Source organism: Triticum dicoccoides, chromosome 3B (assembly GCF_002162155.2).
Source record: "Triticum dicoccoides isolate Atlit2015 ecotype Zavitan chromosome 3B, WEW_v2.0, whole genome shotgun sequence".
Taxonomy (NCBI): Eukaryota; Viridiplantae; Streptophyta; class Magnoliopsida; order Poales; family Poaceae; genus Triticum; species Triticum dicoccoides.
The window spans coordinates 377,382,764-377,400,456 of NC_041385.1; positions in this window are offsets into that span (position 1 = coordinate 377,382,764).

The following is a 17,693-nucleotide window of genomic DNA, read 5'->3' on the forward strand; positions in this document are numbered from 1 at the left end:
TTTAGTTCTTAGTTCGAAGCAAACAATGGATGCTAAATATCATTTCTCCAGTTTGCAGCTTCAAATCTGCCATGGCACAACAATAATACGATTTAATTGATCATGCTTAGGGTTTAATTGACCATGTTGGTTCCGTGGTGGTTTCTTTAATAGAAATCGGAGGGGAAACCCTCTTTTGCTAAAAAAATATGCTTAGAGTTTCCCCCTTTTATGATCACTATACGATATGAATACGTGCTTCGTGTCATAATAACACTGCTCCACCCATCAAGCTAAACAAGCTTAGTTGTTCAAATACGAATATGATATTAGTAAAATAGAGTTGTTTAATTGGTCAGCTAAATGTTCCTAAATTAGTTTTGAAAATGCATGTTCGCTGCTTGGGTGTGTATCTCTACAGGGTGCCCACGGTGCACCGGCCCACCCTGGGATTTTGGATCGTCCCAGGCCCCGATTCCCCTCTATTCTGCTGCGCGCTTCCGATCTCTACTCGCCCCCTAGCTACCTGCCTCGCCGGCGAATTGCCGTCCCCGGACGGCATGACTCTAGGAGGAGACGTCGGACTAACAGGAGACCAGGAGCCGCTCGCCCAACAGCGTCACCGCTGCCTGGGCATGTCGTCGTGCCTACCTTCCCAGTCCGTTCAGGGCTCAGGCGTGCAGCACCCACCAAGCCAACCCGATTTATCCTGAGATATGTCCTCAACACTTAGCAGCCACGCCTCATCACCCATTTTCTAATTGATTCATTACTCATTAGGCAGGACTGTCATTAGGTTTTGTTGTGTGCTCAGTGCTACCTACACTTAATGGTTCATATGTATTTTGGTAATCTTTAGTACCTCTAAAGTTCACGGGGTTTTCAAAATTCCGGCCCTCGGAACAGACACTAGCATTTTGGATTGTTGGTCGTAGTGACATTGACCCAGATTACTACTGTAAGCCAGGTTTGTTGACAATTTTACTTGTCTTTCTTACCCATTCGATATAATATCCAATTATTCACATCGATTAGTTGCAAACAATAAGTGCTAGACAAACTTCTTCATTCAGATTTTGGACGCTCTCTTACTGCAGTTACAATTCTGCATACTTGTCCTAGTAAGCTCACAAGTAAATGATTGATTCACTACATCTATGCTTGCCTTGTCATATTTGTTGTCAATATTCTTTTAGGGTGGACCACCCTGTTTCTAAATACTGGAACCGTAGACATGAGTGAGTAGTATTTCTCTATTGATCTCTTCCATCATGTGTGGGCAACGAACACTGCATTGTACAGAAAGAAAGTGTCATTTCCCGCTTTTACATAGGTTTCGATCTTTTACATGGAATACAATCTGCCTACTTGCTTTGTGTCGCACTACCAACACTCCACCCTTGAAGCAAAACATTATGCCACTTATAATTGCTTAGTTTATTTGTTCAAATACGAATTTCATATGATTCTAATGTTCCTACTTCAGTTTTGAAATGTGTGCCTGCCTGTTATAGAGACATAAGGGGTTTGTATTTCCGTGTGTGGTCTGGTCAGCACGGTTGGGGGTGAACTTTGCATATGCAGGGGTTTATAGCGATACACTCTTCTAGTTGATCCACAATGCATTCCATAGATAATCTGACTACTTTTTATGTTTTCATGAATGTCAGATTCTAAACAACATCATAATCATTATGAGCTTGCGCACATGAAAAGAATAAAGCAGAACAATGCCATGGCTATCAAACTTGGCATTAAGGGACTGAAATCAAGTCTGGATGCAATGCAATGCAAACGCTCTCCACCTACAGATTCATGCTCAGAATATGATCCTAACAATGATTCTGAGCTAGAGGGAGACCTAAGTCAATGTAGCTCCCTAGTGGAGGAGTCAGAGGAAGATGCCCTATCTTATTCACCCATCAAGGTACTTGCTCTAACTTTACAAGGTTACATTGCTCGCACATATCTTGCAACTGATGCTTTGCATTGCTTCTACTTTGTTGAACTGCCATTAGCTTAGTTTACACATTGTGTATGTGAATACGCCCTGCCTATCCATTTTCACTGCATATTCCATCTGTCATCATACCATATTTATCCATTCAAATGTTGTTCTTGTGTATCATACGTTCAAAAGGAAGAGGGTGATTGCTGATCGTGGAGGAGCACAAGCAAAGTATTTGGAAAAGGTAGTGGCACCTGATAAATCAAATAGCCCATTAGGTGTAGTTGCAATATCACCTGACCCACAAAACACTCCAACTCTAGTAGACTCTAGCCCTACTACACTGGTCATTTCCGATGCCCCAACTCAGCAGACCCCAACTGCAGCAAACAGTATGATTGTGCCAGTTGACATAGCACCAGCTATATGATGCAAAACCCCCATTCCAGCAAAGAGTACACCAAATCCAGTTGCAAAATCCCTTTTCAAACCAGAGAGAGCCCCAATTGCAGCAAATAGGACCCCTGTTCCATTTCTTCCCAGTATAGAAGACGAAGCTTATGTTGTTACCAGGAACTTTGTGCGCATATTTCCTTCATGGAAAGATTGTACCGCAGAAACAGAACAATTTCTAGTCTTCCTCTGCAACTTACGCGTAAGTAATCTACTAATGTTATTCATGGTCATTACTGCATATGTTTCTGCTGACAGAAGACACAAGATTTCATTCTTTTAAATAGGCGAGGAGCAAACTGGATTGCGAAGACGAGCAAGGGTTGGTTGCGCTTTTCAAGCACTCGTTGATGAAGTATCATTCCTACCTAAGCAAGCGCACTTCGATGGCAAGCCTCTGAACGAAATTTCTGTAAAGTCTTTGGTGCTACATTTATCCGACGATGACTGGAATAATCTTGTTACACATTGGTCTCGGCTCCAGCGTCAGGTACTGTCTATGATATCACATCACAATTTGAACTACATTTCTGCATTTGCCTTAATGTCTCACTTGTACGAAAACTGTTAGCAGAAGAACATTTGTTCTCAAGGGACCATAGAATCTCGCAACTATACTGCACACTGCATTGCTCTTGTTAGTACCTCTTGCCCTGTATGACCATACTTACTTTCATAGTTGTTTGATTATGTAGCATCACTGCACATGTTAGCCTCGTAATCGTCCATTTGGTGGACATTACAAGATCCGCATGGACTCTTACAAAAATTGAGAATCAACCCAATGCTTTTGAAGAGGTTTAGCTCTGCAGTCCTCTTGTAAGGACAGAACGTGGTCTATCACTATACTTACATTAACAGCTACTCCCTCGGTCCCATAATATAAGAACGTTTTGTACAGTACACCAGTGTTCAAAATACTCTTGTATTATGGGAAGAGGGATTGGTGTAGCATTCTACATCTTATCTCTCTCGCCCACCATTTACTAAAAAAGATCAGATCTATATTTAATCTTACCAACAAGTAGAATACACAAACAATGCCAGTGCAGAAGTGTAGCCCATTTCTCTTGTCAGTACATTTTATCCTGTAACACTTGTACTTCCAGGGATTGGTAGTTGATTATGTAGCATCAATCTGCATCTTATCTTCATTATCCTCTATCCCTTCCAGTATTATCATATCTATAATTACTCTCTACAAAATGTAGAGTACAGGCAATGCTTATGAAGAAGATCCTGTGCTGAAATTCTTGAGTTATCCTTCCCTTGACATGGGGAAGGGCATTATAAAGCCGATGTTAACTGTTAATGTAAGTCAGTCCTTCTAAAGCCTTTATCCTCAACTGCTGTTTAATTTGCTCATACTCCCTATCATTTACTGCTGTTTAGTTTGCTGTTTTTACCAAAATGCATGTTCGCAAGAACCATATGTTCTAAGTTTTACTTGTAAAACCAAATTCCTTATTCATACCATGCACATTACTTAATAGTCCCTATATGTATGCTTGTTTTTGTGGATCTATAATCCAGTGTGTGGTGAAGCAGCCCACATTTGCACCTTGTCATCTCCTGTTTTATCTTACTGATGTGGCTGATGATATGAACAACATGCCATGCACATTATCCAAAATAGATACAATGATTTTCTTTGCCCTTCATCTATGCTTGTTATGTTGACATGGTAATCCAGTAGTGTGGTGAAGCTCCCCGCATTATGACCAATGCCAAATTATGCTATTGATATTTTGAAGTTACTCTTTATTTTCTAATTTGAAATTGGATGGAATTGACAGCACAGTTATCATCTTTGTTTATACACGTGCAAAACCTGTCATCTCTCTGCTTTGTTTCAGGGTGATATGCCTAATGGCATGCACAAGTCTGCTGAAGGCTGTGAGACAAACCCAACATATACTGCAGCAAAGAAGGCAAAACATCTTGAAGATAGGAGACAACCCCAAAGTCTAGTCTTGGTGCAGTGTTCAAGTTACTTGAGACTAGTAGTCAGACAAGCTCACATAATTCGTTGTCTGAATCAGTTCGACTTCTTCAGTCCCATGTTCTAGCAGAAAGGCATTCTGCAACTCAACTTCGACTTGAAGTCCTATCTCTAAGAAAGATTGTGGAGAACACCAATGAGAACCTCATCGCTAAACAGCTACACCTGGAAGCTATGACCGACATGCTAGGCCGGTCTCATAGCCTTGCTCAGCAACTTGTGCAGCAGTTCCCCCGCAAGGCTAACCTTTTCTTGAACTATCTTGGAAGTGGTCTCGGTTCAGTATTATTTTGTTACGCTGCAATGGTGCCCAGTTTTGGTAATCTGCTTCTTCGTTGCGCTTTATGATCACTGGTGGCGAACTTTGATGCCCAGTGGATGTAATATACCTTAAATCCTTTATTGTATAGTGTAGGTTTATTGTTAGTTTCTATGCCGTAATTTCTTTATTGTATAGAGTAGGTTTGTTCTTAATTCCTACTAGTTACTGCCATCATACACTATCTTAAAAAAAATCATATGTAGTCGTCCGGGCCGAAACATTCGACTCTAACGGGCCTGGTTTTTAGCGGGCCACAATTGGGCCGGCCTGCGCCATTCTTGGGCCTGAATGATTGGGGCCTTCACACATTGCGCCAGGCCCAAACTTACACCGACCTATATTTTAGTTGGGCCTTTTGTCGATCCAGCGCTTAGTTTGGCCCAGATAGCGTTGGGCCACTAACAGGCTGAATATTGTACTGGCCTGTTACGGCCGAGATGAAACCACGGGCCTTTAGCAAGCCAAAATGCATGTTGGACCTCAATTTTTACTAGTCGTCGACGGGCCTTCAGCAGGCTGAAATGTAGACCGGGCCTTTTTGGGCCCAGTTAGCTCACGAGCCGTTACCAGGCCGAAACATATCTCTGGCCTTAGTTGGCCCACTGATATCATGGGCCTTTAAGAGGCCGAAAGCTTAGTACAGGCATCAATGGGCCGAATTACGCGACAGGCCTTTAACTGGCCCAAAGTCACGTTGGGCTTAACTGTTGCCACCTTTAGCACGGGCCGTTAGTGGGCCCGATGTCCCGTCGGACCATATATGGCCCATGGGCAGCACGGGCCATTCCCAGGCCGAAAGTCACACCGGGCTATGGGCACATGTCTACATCAGGCCTCTAACAGACCGAAAGTCACTGGGCTATAGTTGGGCCCAAATATTTGGTGAACAATTAATGTGCCAGATCTGGCTTCAGGCCGCAAATGGGCCCAAATATTGGGCAAACAATTAACGAGACAGATCTGGCTTCGGGCCGTAAATGGGCCCAAATATTGGGCGAACAATTAATGGGCCAGATCTGGCTTCGGGCCGTAAATGGGCCTTTATTAAGCAGGCCATTATTGAGCTAGCCCACTAGTACCTGAGTAAGTACTACGGGCCTTTGACTGGGTCGGCCTTTTTAACCTATATGGGCCTCTGTTGGGCCCAGCCACATGTCGATGTATCATAGGCATGTCTCCTCCAATAGACGGGCGACATCTGGCCCACTAACGAGCTGACAGGTGTTCCCTTCGGCCAATCAGAATTTTACACGTGGAAATTTCCCGTTGGTCTGGGCTGTTAACGGGTTATCGGATCCAAAACCCGACCCGATAGGTTAATGGCGTTCCATTATGGTGGATGCCACGTGTCAGTCACCCTTGACGAAAGCACTTGTGTAACGCGCGATTTATCGTCATGGAAGTGGACACTTCCGTGATGATAATTTTGGTAATGTCATGGTGTCACATCCCGAGAATTTGGTTGTGGATAGTGGCATTGCATCCATGCATCATGTTAAATTTCAAATGAACTTGAAATGGGGATTGATCAAACCCCTAGCACCAAAACATTGCAAATAGGTTCAACTTAAAATATTTTCAATGAACCCAAATTGGTCTACAAAAATGTTCATGATTTAGGGAAAAAGGTGAAAACCATATCCAGAGATGATGCATATTTTTCAAGGACATTTTGGTATTTGAATTAATACAATACCTATTTGAGTTGGAGCAAATAAATCCTATAAATGTATTTATTGCTCTAAAAATTCTGAACCTTGAGGTGGGGCCCTGTAATAATATAGTTTGCACCCACAAACAATTTCAGGATTTATGAAAGTGGTTTTGTCTTTGAACTAAATCAAAACATATTGCAAAAAAATAGAAAACAGAAATAAAATTAGGAAGGGAAACAGAAACACTACCTCGCACTTACATGGCCTCACCTGTCTTGCCCACCAGAGAGGCCAGCCCACTACTGCTGCAGGCCCAGCCCACCAGGGGCAGCACTATCTTCTTCCTCCTGCCAGGAGGAGAAGCAGCTGCGTGCCCGATACACAGCCGAGCCGCGCCAGCTCCTACTTGCCACCCAATGGCGTCTCGGCGTTTCCAACGCGCCATGAAGATGCCCTCGTTTCCCTCTGCCTCTCTCCTCTCTCACATCCCTCTCTGGCCCTCTCTCTTGCAAGAATAGAGCACTGTCGCCGCCGCCGTTTGCTGCCACCGCGTCCACCGCCTCCCCCTCGACCCTCGCCGTGCCCACGAGCTCCGTCTCGACGTTCCCGACCCCCTCGACGAGCCACGAGGCCCCAGACGTGCTACAACACCGCCACTGCCGCCGCCCTCTTCGTTCGGCCACCGAGATCGCCGTCGACCTCCCGTCATCACCATCCCCTCCCCGAGCTTGCCGAGGCCACCGCTGCACCCACTGTGAGCTCCTCTTCCTTCTCCCACTAGCCACGTCGCTCTAGCTTCCTCCTAACCCTGTTGGTCATCATGCCGAGAGCTCGGCTCCGCCGGCCATGTCGCCGCCGTGGCAGCAGCAAGCAAAGCTTGCGTCCGAGTGCGCCACCGTGCTCTGCAGCCTACCAGGAGCTGAAAACCATCACCTGTTCGAACTACGGTGCACCACATCGCTGTTCTCGAGCACGCCCGAACAACGGTCGCCGCAACCTCGTCATCGGCTTTGATTCTGGTGACCCCCGCGTCCAGCTTCACCGTTGCTTGATGCGGGCGAGCAAGGGCTATGCCTTGGTGCCCTCAGCGCGCCAAACCACCGCCGAGTGTCGCCGCCGTGTGTGCTCGCCGGCGTTTAACTCTGGCGGTATGACGTGGCACTTCATTAGCCGCTAATGACCCCAGGGATTTATTCCCTGTTTAAATTAAGCTAATGCCCGTCGCCCCATAGGTCAGCTTGACCTTGCCACCTCAGCGTTGACCGGGCCCCACTGGCCAGCCTCTGATGTTGACGCTGTTACACCGACACGCGGGCCCCACTGGTCAGGTTTGACCTGGACCACACCCCATTGACTCGCTTACGTCATGCTGGCATAGTGCTGACGCGGTAGTGCATTTTCTGGAATTAGTTTAATTCTAAATATTTAGAAAATCCAGAAATTCTAAAAATCATAGGAAATTAACCGTAACTCCAAATGCAAAGATTTATATATGAAAAATGATCAGAAAAATCCAATCTATCCAACTATGCTACTTTCGTGCATGTTAAACCAACTTATACCCACTGTATAAGTGAAAACATGATAATGGCATTTTAAATGCTAAATATGGAGTTTGCATATGAACCCTTGGTTCATATGGACTTCATCTAAATTGTTGCTAGATGCATTAGCACAAATCATAACATTATTTCCATGTCACATTCATCCATCATATTGTGCATTGCATTGATTGTGTTCTGGCATCTTTGCCGGTAATTGTTCCCTCTCGATAGACGTGTTCCGGCGATGAGATCGATGACTCGATGAAGAACTCTACTATCTTCAGAAGTGCCAGGCAAGCATAACCCCCTTATTCATTCCGATACAAACCCACTCTCTCGCTCCTGCTCTCTTTTACTGCGTTAGGACAACAATGTTTCAACTGTTACATGCTGCAGTAGCTGAACCCCTTTCCTTTGCATGACCTGTCATTGCCACAGCAAATAGATGAAACCCACTAGCATGAGTAGGAGTTGTTTCAGCCCTGATGTGCCTACTCATTCATGCTTGTCTGTCATGCCTGCTACTGCTTAGAGCTGAGTCAGGTCTGATTCATCGGGGATGAATTGGAGGTGTGTGAACATGTCCTACTATGTGTGAGCTAAGTGTGTGAACATGATTTGGTAAAGGTAGCGGTGAGAGGCCATGTAGGTGGACATGGTGGGTTATCTCATTGAAACCGTCCTCGTGAACTGAGTTCTGTGTTTGTAATCCATGAACAGTTACTACCACACATTGGGCTCTGGGCACTCCAAGCTCTCTCGACTTATTAATCAACTCGATCTCTGTCCAGGAGTTGCAACTAGTTTCTGGTGTTTGTAGGTAGTGCTAGTAGTCTACTAAGTGGCACCCGATACAGGTGGGCTTGGGATAGACTAGGCGCAGCGACATGGTGTACCAAGTGGCACCCGGATGGTGGGCTTGGGAACCTTGCTCACATCGTTTGGGGCCGTGAGCGACACCCAGGCCGGATCTCCCTGCGGATGGAACCCGAATAGGCGATAAATCTGGACTAGAGACTTGTGTGGTTAGTTAGGTCGTGGCCGACTCCCTCTCTAGGCTTCCGCTTGAAGGTTGCCAAGATACACAACGTGTACATGGTGGTAAGTGGCGAGAGCGTGTGTGAAGAAGTACACCCCTGCAGGGTTAATATGATATATCCAAATAGCCGCGTCCGTGGTAAAGGACCTCTGGGTTGCCTATACAGTTCATAGACAAGTGAAAGTGGATACTCTAAAATGCGCAAGATAAGCGTGAGTGCTATGGATGGCATTCTCGTAGGGAGACGGGAGCGGATCCATAGTGGTGTATTGATTTGGTGAATATGTGGACTCATGTGCGCCACCTCAAAAGAGTTACTTGCAGTCGTAGTTCAGGTTAGCCACAGAGTCAAAGCTGGCTTGCTGCAGTTAAACTCCACCACCCCCTTTGTTGATACCGATGCATATGTAGATAGTTCTGATGTAAGTCTTGCTGGGTACATTGTACTCACGTTTGCCTATTTTATGTTTTTGCAGAGAGACGTCGGTATTGCTAGTAGTTCCTCGTGGACTTCGACATTTAGCTTGTTACCTCAGCTATGATCTTGTACCTCGGGCGGGTCTTGTACTTAGTCAGGCTTCTCCGCCTTTTTCATTTGTAGTTGTCAGTACACAGACATGTTATGCTTCCGCTTGATGCTTGTATGCTCTGTATGTTGGGTCATGAGACCTATGTTTGTAATATGTCGCTCCTCGGAGCCTACTGAATAAAATACTTGAGTTGTAGAGTCATGTTGTGATGTCATGTTGTATTTGCACATATCGAGCATATTGTGTGTATGTTATTGAAATGCTTGGTATGTGTGGGAACAGACTATCTATTTGTTTATCCTTGGTAGTCTCTCTTACCGGGAAATGTCTCCTAGTGCTTCCACTGAGCCATGGTAGCTTGCTACTTCTCCAGAACACTTAGGCTGGCCGGCATGTGTCCTTCTTCGTTCCTGTGTTTGTCCCTTCGGGGAAATGCCACGCGGTGTCTGCCGGAGTCCTGTTAGCCTGCTACAGCCCGGATTCCCCGAAGTCCTGCTAGCCCAGCTGCTATAGACCGGATTCACTCGCTGATGACCGACACGTTCGTTGCTGGGTTATGTATGCCTGTCCCTGTAAGTTAGCGCCACTTTGGGTTCACGACTAGCCATGTCAGCCCGGGTTCTTTGTCATATGGATGCTAGCGACACTATCATATACGTGAGCCAAAAGACGCAAACGGTCCTGGGCCTGGTAAGGCGACACCCGTGGGAATACCGTGCATGAGGCCGTAAAGTGATATGAGGTGTTACATGCTAGATCGGTGTGGCATAGGATCGGGGTCCTGACACATGGAACACTTCTACGACAGCACAGGTATGACTATCTTGATTCTGTCATAAAATTGTCATGGATGTACATGCATGACAACAAACGCGACCTACTGTGACAAACACGTATCATCATGGAAGTGTATTTTTTTTGTAGTGCCTGGTTGTGTTGGTTGTGGTAGGTGAGCTGAAGTTGTTGTCCCCGGCTTGTTCGATGCTGTGGTCCTCTACCTCTCTTGCTTGGTTGCGGTATTCGGTCAAAAGATTAGGTCTTGGACCAGCGATGGCGGCGTGGTGGCATCGTTTCTCTATTGGAAGCATCGTGGATGGAGACATGGCTTGTCCGGTGCTGCGGTCCTCTTGTGCGTGCTTCTAGTCCGAGTAGAGGTTCTTGGGCGCAATGTATGTCGAAGCTGATGAGTCCAAGATGGTGGCTTTCGCGAGGCCAACGAGTCCCTCCACCCACTCACCATCTTCTTTCGGCAATCAAGGGTGGTTGGTGCGTCCGCAAGGGGAGTCCTGTTAAAGTTGCTACTCTTCAAGGCGATCGATGTAGGTCGAGACGCGGCCTTGTTGCTCTTCAAGACAAGTTCCTTTACATTGTGTTTGTAATGTGTGCAGAAGCTTCTCTTCGGATTAGCTCGGGTGTGGTGTTAGTACTACACTTGTTCGCGAAAAGTTGTAGTCTCTTATAATTGTCTTCTGCCTTCTATAAAAATGTGGTACGCCTGTGGCGTACTCTTGAAAAAAGCAGTTTTTTAACAAAAGGTAAGAATAGAAGATTTTAAGGCTTCAATCAAATTTAAATGAAGCGGTAGAAGTGATAAATAGAGTGAGGTGTGCATTTCGGTGAATCAAAGCATCTCTGTCAGATCCCGTATAAAGCTCGTCGACCCGTTAAAATTCGACAAATTTACAATACGCGTGAAAAGGCCGCCCGATCAGATACCGTAGAAACGACCCAGCTTTTTTACGGGCGACCCATAAATCGCCCAGGTTTATGTATGTCGGAGTAGCCGTGTTTTAGGGTTCACATCCGACATTTTCCCTCTCCCCCTTCATCGCAAATCATTCCCTCTGGCGAGAAATTCATCCGCCTTCGGCCGCACTTTGTGATGCGGAGCATCCTACGGTCATCCCCATGGACCTACCATCGTCTCACCAAGTGCCAAGAGGACGCATGACACGAGCACTAGCTAGAGCTCTCGAGACCGAGGTGACTTCTTTCCTTAGTGATATCTCATTCGATCCTCTCGAGACATGGCTACTACCTAAGTCTGGAAAGTTGTGCATGATTAGGTACCAAGAGGACCCTCCCGAGGATGCACATAAAGATGCTCAAGATCCCAGTGCGCAGATGAAGAGAACCAACGGAAGAAGACGAGGACAGCTTCCAGGCCCCGGACATCCGTCCATGGCCCAAGACATCCGACCATGGAGCATCTACTACAGTCGAAGCCCAGCTCAAGCTACATGCCCCGGAAGTCCGGCCCAGGACCCGGACATCGGGCGCGCAGCGAGCAGCCGGATATCTAGCTCGACCCCCGGAAATTCGGCACCCCATCATAGAACCTAAACCCATCCAGCCCGGACATCCAGCCAAATCCTCAGAAATCCGGCCCTTCATGTCGCCTCAGACGTCTGGCCAGCACCCGGACATCCGAACCAGTCCTGCCCAATGAGATCCAAGATGGCGCCAGGCCAGCCCGAACATCCGGCCCGACAGCCGGGACATCCGGCACCTCGCGAGCGCCCGGACATCCAGCCCGACTTGTCTGCGCACAGTAAAGGGTCGAGCCCACGTACCCCCTTCGCCCCTGGACTATATAAACTCCTCCTCCACCATCTTTCTAGGGTTAGCATTGTGATAGCTCATTTGAGATAGAGCTGTGCTCATCCATCCGGATCTACTCCACCGCGAGGGACCGACACCTCTTCGGAGAAGATCCACTTGGATTCAAGACCTCCTCCTTGAGAAGATCATCCTCAAGACCTCCTCACAGAGAAGAACCGGTTACCCTATGTATTGTCCCTTGTTGGATTCGGATCTTGTACCCTCTTGTGTTTCGAGGATCTAGCACATGTGTGACTATCTTCTTATTGGTTGAGTGTTTTCTCTTGTGTTTCCCTCGTGTTCCCCTCGTGTCCCCTCTTGTGTTCTTCGTGTTCTTGGTAGGATTCCCTCCAAACGTGAAAGATAGGATGTCTAGGGTTCTAACCTACATTATCTTGGATCAGAGAATGGTTTATCACGAATTTGGAGCCCCTACCCCCTTGTTTTCTAGCTTGATTTTGTTGATTTCATCCTAAATCCGAAAATCCCCACCAAAAATAGCCCCAAATTTTTTTGTGTGATTTGTTGATGTGATGAAGTTTTGTTGAATTTGATCCATGGATTTGCTTTGCCACGTGTGAATCTAGCTTTACCCCATCTTCTCCGCAATTTTCATCCACTTAATCATCCAAATTTTGCCCCGGAGTTGCCCTTTTTCCCCGCGGAGTTCTTCACGTTCGTCCACGGATACAGCGCTCGGACATCCGGCTGGTGTCCCCCGGACATCGGCTGCCCCGGACATCCGGCTCCTGGCCCGGACATTCGGCTGCTGGCCCGGACATCCGGCCCCTGACAGCAGCAACTCCATCCACCGCCCCGTTTTTCGCCTAACTTTCGCCAAATTTTGCCCCAGTGCCCACGCATACTTCCGCATACCACCATCACTTCCGCATAGCACCACCGCTTTCCGCAAGCACCACCTTTCGCATACCGCTACCACCTACGACAATTTTGACCCGTTTTGGTCTTTGAGAATTTGAGTTGTAGTTCCCGTGCCCTATTGTGTTTCGGCTATATAGGTATGGTTCAACGTCAACATCACCACCGCTCATCTTCGCCAAGGACTCGTCATCGCCAACAACCGTCCGTACTTACAAGCAACTACCGTCGTGGTAACCTCAACGACATCTTTGTCATTTCCTTGCCATTGCATTGATAACCACATAGCCTTACTTTTGCATTGCTTACCCATCGAGACTAGCCTTTGAGTATTGCCGGCAACAGGACTTGTGCACATTAGTGATCATACTCCACATAGCATACATACCATATCATAGTGGTGCATATCTTGGTATCATCTTTTGTGTCACAAAGTTGTCATCGCATACACAGTTGCTATCTTGGTTCGTGAAGTTTTGCATGAGAAAAGAGCTCAAAAGTGAAAGAGCCAAACAAGCTTTTAAGCAAGAAGGAAAGATAAGCAAAGAGCTTATAAGCAAGAACCATAACATTATACTACCTTAAGATTGTCATATCCGATCTTCTTGGATCATACCATCAGAATACCATACATATATCATACTTGGGATAGAAGTCGTTGCATTTTTTCCTAGTAGGTTGTGCACAAGTTTCATATCCGCCTATTGTGCAATCGTGCTAGAGTCTCTCTAGTGTTGTGCAACAAGAGCATTTTCGTGGTCTCCACATTTTGGCTCATCCCTTGGTTGCACGACCCCACTTATCTATTTGCGTGTGTGTTTCCGTGTACCACATCTTGCTATTGGTCTACTTGTTGCATTTGCAAATTTGTGAATCTTTTCCAACATTATTGAAGATCACTAACAATTGCATCAAATTTTGTGCCACCATCCTAACCGAGCTCCGCCATAGGCTTTTACTTGTGTAGGTGTGAGAACCGACAAGAATTGGTACCAATTGTGCTATTTCCTTGTCCACATTTGAGTGATCATTGATCCATGTTCAACATAGGTCAAGGTACATTTGGTATAAGTACTTCTCTTTCTCCCACTCACATATTTGCTTGGAATGATGCATAGGCCATGTTTTTCTACCAACCTACTCTTCATCGAGCAAGACGATGACATGTCATTCTATGTCACCAAGAGCCACCTCTTTGGTGCACAAAGAGCTTTGCACCAAGAACAACAAGCAATGAGCGACCGCATCGACAATGCCGCCACTGACTTGCGACTCTCCGAGCAACGAACAAGAGACTACTTCGATAGCAAGCTCGACGCTCACAAGCAAGAGAACAAAGGAAGAATGGACAAGATCCGTGCCTTGTTGGTGAACATCCATTCTTCCACTTCTTCCTACTCAAGACGAGCCATTCAAGTCGACACACCGACGACACCCTCTCCGGCTCAAGTACAACGACATCAAACACTCTACATCGAGCCACGCGTCAAGACTGTGAAGCAACTCGCAATCCTCTATACAGCAATCATCCACAAGGGCAAGTCGACGAGCAAGCACATCGACATCGTCAACACCAAGTTCCTCTTGCACAAGCTCAAGAACGACACTGTCAACGTCACCAAGAGAAAGAGCAAGCGCGAAGACATCAAGACGAACAAGACGCCGAAGCTCAACATCTTCAACAACAACAACGTGAAGCACAAGCTCTTGAGGAGCAACATGCCCTTCAAGAATCAAGTCGAGCCATTGCCAACCGCAATCGAGATAGGCGCAATCAAGAGGAAGCACTTCGTGAAGAAATTCAAGAGCGAAACTACCAACCAAGTCTGCATCGTCAAGTTCCTCAAGCTCCTCCACAAGCTCAACAAGCTCCACCACAACCTCAAGTTGAACAAGATCAAGATGACTATGGAAATCCTCCACGCCAAGAGCAACATGAGGTTGATAATCCTCAATGTCAAGGGCGTCATCATCACCCTCGACACCAACACAATGAACAGAAACGCTACAGCAAGCTAAAGTTCACCATGCCAAGTTCAATGGAAGTAATGATCCCGAAGAATACCTATCATGGGCATTGAAGGTCGAAAAAAATCTTTCATTTGCACAACTATGAGGAAGAGAAGAAGATTGCTATGGCATCACTTGAGTTCCAAGACTATGTGCTCATATGGTGGGAACAAGTCCTTGAGCACCGAGAAGCAAAAGGCGAACCACCAATCACTACTTGGGCTCAAATGAAAGATGTCATGCGAGCACGCTTTGTGCCGACCTACTACAACCGCGATCTCTTTAAGAAGCTCCAACTCCTCAAGCTAGGAACAAAGAGTGTTGTAGAATACTACAAGGAAATGGAGATAGCCATGATAAGAGCCAATGTCACGGAAGATGATGAGCAAACTATGGCCCATTTCTTGAATGGCATCAATCATCCCATCAAGAAGATTGCCGACTCCCAACCCTACTCCAACCTCATTGAGCTCGTGCATCAAACTACCAAAGCGGAACATCAAGTGCAAGATGACTTCAAGTATGCCAAGTACTCGTACAAGAGCTACGACTTCTCCAACACCCAAGTTTCAATGGCTCCAACAACTTCTACCTCAACCAAGCCATCTACAAGCAACGGCGACAAATCGAGTTACAAGAAAACTTCGATAACCTCAAGCCGTCCTCCTACTACAAGCAACTTCAAGATGCGTGCTTCATCATCTACTCCAACCGATGAGACCGTCAAGACAAGTTCTATCAAGTGTTTCACTTGCGGCGGCCGAGGCCACAAGTCCTTTGAGTGTACCAACAAGCACACCATGATCCTCAACGACGACGGAACCTGTGACTCCATGAGTGAAGAGGAGATGGAAGCCCTTGAGCAAGTGGCCATGCACCAACACATGAACGAAGATGAAGGTGATCAAGACTTTTGTGATGAGGATTCGAGCCCCGCTCTCGTTGTGTCCAAAGTCTTGACTCTTCAACATCAACCAGACGAAGACCAAAGATGCCACATCTTCCACACCAAGGTCGGCATCAATGGAAGGTCCATCAAGGTCATCATCGATGGAGGTAGTTGTCACAACTTGGCAAGTGAAGAACTATGCTCCAAGATCCAATTGGCCAAGACGAAGCACCCACACCCCTACAAGATCCAATGGCTAAGCGATTCTGGCACTATACAACTTGAGCATACGGTCAAAGTTTCGTTCAAAATTGGAGCATATGAAGACACTTTGGAGTGTGATTTCATCCCGATGTCCATTTCCCACCTCCTTCTCGGTCGACCATGGCAATTTAACCGCGGCGTCATCCACAACGGGCGGACCAATCACTATAGCTTCAAGATGAAAGGCAAGGAATATGTGCTACGACCTATGTCTCCAAGTCAAGTGACGCCGACAAGCAAGCCACCCATCATGGAGAAAAGAGTGAGAGTGATCCACCCAAAAGAGAGTGAGAGCCACAAGCCAAAATCGAGTGCCTCCACGATGAGCGACAAGAAAAACTTCATCCTATTTGCCACCAAAAGTGAGATGAGAGAAGTGTGTGAGAACCCATCACGTGTTATGCACTATGTCCTTGTGTGCAAGGACGAGGCACCAAAAACTAACACCTCTCATGAACTACCTTTAGTGTTGTCTTCTCTTTTGCAGGAATTCCAAGATGTTTTCCCCAATGAGCTACCTCCGGGTCTACCTCCACTACGAAGCATTGAGCACCGAATCGACCTCATCCCCACAGCACCTCTTCCTAACAAGGCTCCCTACCGTGTCAAACCCGAGGAAACTAAGGAGATCCAGCGGCAAGTACAACAACTCATCGACAACGGTCAATTATCTGAAAGCTTGAGCCCTTGTGCCGTTCTGGTCATACTTGTTCCAAAGAAAGACAGTACGTATCGCATGGTTTTCGATTGTCGTCCCATCAATGCTATCATCCTTAGATATTGTTATCCTATTCCACGCTTAGATGATATGCTTGATGAGCTTAGTGGAGCCGCCATTTTCTCTAAAATTGATCTTAAGAGTGGCTACTATCAAATACGCATCCAAGAAGGTGATGAATGGAAAACCGCATTTAAGACCAAATTTGGCTTATATGAATGGCTAGTTATGCCCATGGGTTTATCCGAAGCACCCGGTACTTTCATGCAAGTCATGCACTTTGTTCTTCGTCCCTATATTGGTGTATTTGTTGTGGTCTATTTTGATGATATTCTTGTCTTTAGCAAATCACTCAAAGAGCATGTCACCCATCTTAGGACCGTGTTGCAAACCCTTAGGAAAGAGCGGCTTTACACTAATGTGGAAAAATGCCTTTTTGGTGTTGATAAGCTTGTTTTCTTGGGTTTTGTTGTGTCTTCTAAGGGTGTTCATGTAGATGAATCTAAGATCAATGCTATTAAAACTTTTCCCCAACCAACCAACTTGCAACCAGTGCGTAGTTTTCTTGGTTTAGTCGGTTTCTATCGCCGCTTTGTGAAGGATTTTAGCACCATTGCTTCACCTTTACATTCTTTGAGTAAGAAAAATGCGCCATTTGTTTGGGGACCATCCCAAGATACCACATTTAATGAGCTTAAGAATTTTCTTACTCATGCTCTCGTGCTTTGCATTACCCAACTTTGACAAACCTTTTGAGATTCATTGTGATGCTAGTGGTCATGGCATAGGAGGTGTGTTAACGCAAGAGAAGTGCCTCATAGCATATTTAAGTGAGAAACTTTCTGGAGCGCAACTCAATT